The following is a 636-nucleotide window of genomic DNA, read 5'->3' as shown; positions in this document are numbered from 1 at the left end:
AACTTGACAACAGCTAAGCTAAGCTAGGCTACTACTTACAGCATCCAGGTGACTTTTCAGAGTTGTTGTGCCACCGTGGTAGGCCAGTTTCTTGCCAGCATAACGTACTTTCCGTTATATATATATGTATATATATATATATATATGTATATATATATGTATGCATATATTTAGGAAAAAAATAAATAATGAAATTGAAACCCGAATAGTTGGCCAACGAACGAATATTCAAATAGTCGAATATTCGGGTATAGCCCTACTTTGTACCAAGGCAGATTCTCAGAGCTTTACACATGCTGCGTTTTTTGTGTAGCCGTGTCTTTAGTTGTAAAATGATGCGCGCCACAGTTTCCCCGCTGCGAGGCTCCGGCGCTAACAGTTCACGAGCGTGCTCCACTAGCACCCGGATATAAGGCGCTGTTATTGAAGAGGTGGAGGGAGAGTCCTCTCCATTCAGACTGAGAGGCTGATAACTACAGCTCAGTGAAAGGGGGGGCGCGAGAGACCAGGAAGAAAAATGGTTATTAAAAAAAAAAGATTAAAAAAAAGAAAATCATATTTTGAAAAATTATTGATTAGAAAATAATATGATACAGTACTATTACGTCTGGGTCTCTGTGTTTCATTAAAGCTCGG

The 636-nt window shown here is 39.5% G+C and overlaps 1 protein-coding gene across 1 annotated transcript in view; it reads left to right on the top strand.

The window, feature by feature from the left end:
- Positions 1–636, top strand: part of LOC104956076 (putative RNA-binding protein Luc7-like 1) — an 11,005-nt gene that overhangs the window by 3,897 nt on the left and 6,472 nt on the right. The window lies entirely within an intron of this gene.

The sequence above is a fragment of the Notothenia coriiceps genome, unplaced genomic scaffold, assembly GCF_000735185.1.
Source record: "Notothenia coriiceps isolate Sejong01 unplaced genomic scaffold, NC01 NC01_scaffold00025321, whole genome shotgun sequence".
Classification (NCBI taxonomy): domain Eukaryota; kingdom Metazoa; phylum Chordata; class Actinopteri; order Perciformes; family Nototheniidae; genus Notothenia; species Notothenia coriiceps.
This window is presented reverse-complemented; position numbering and strand designations above follow the sequence as displayed.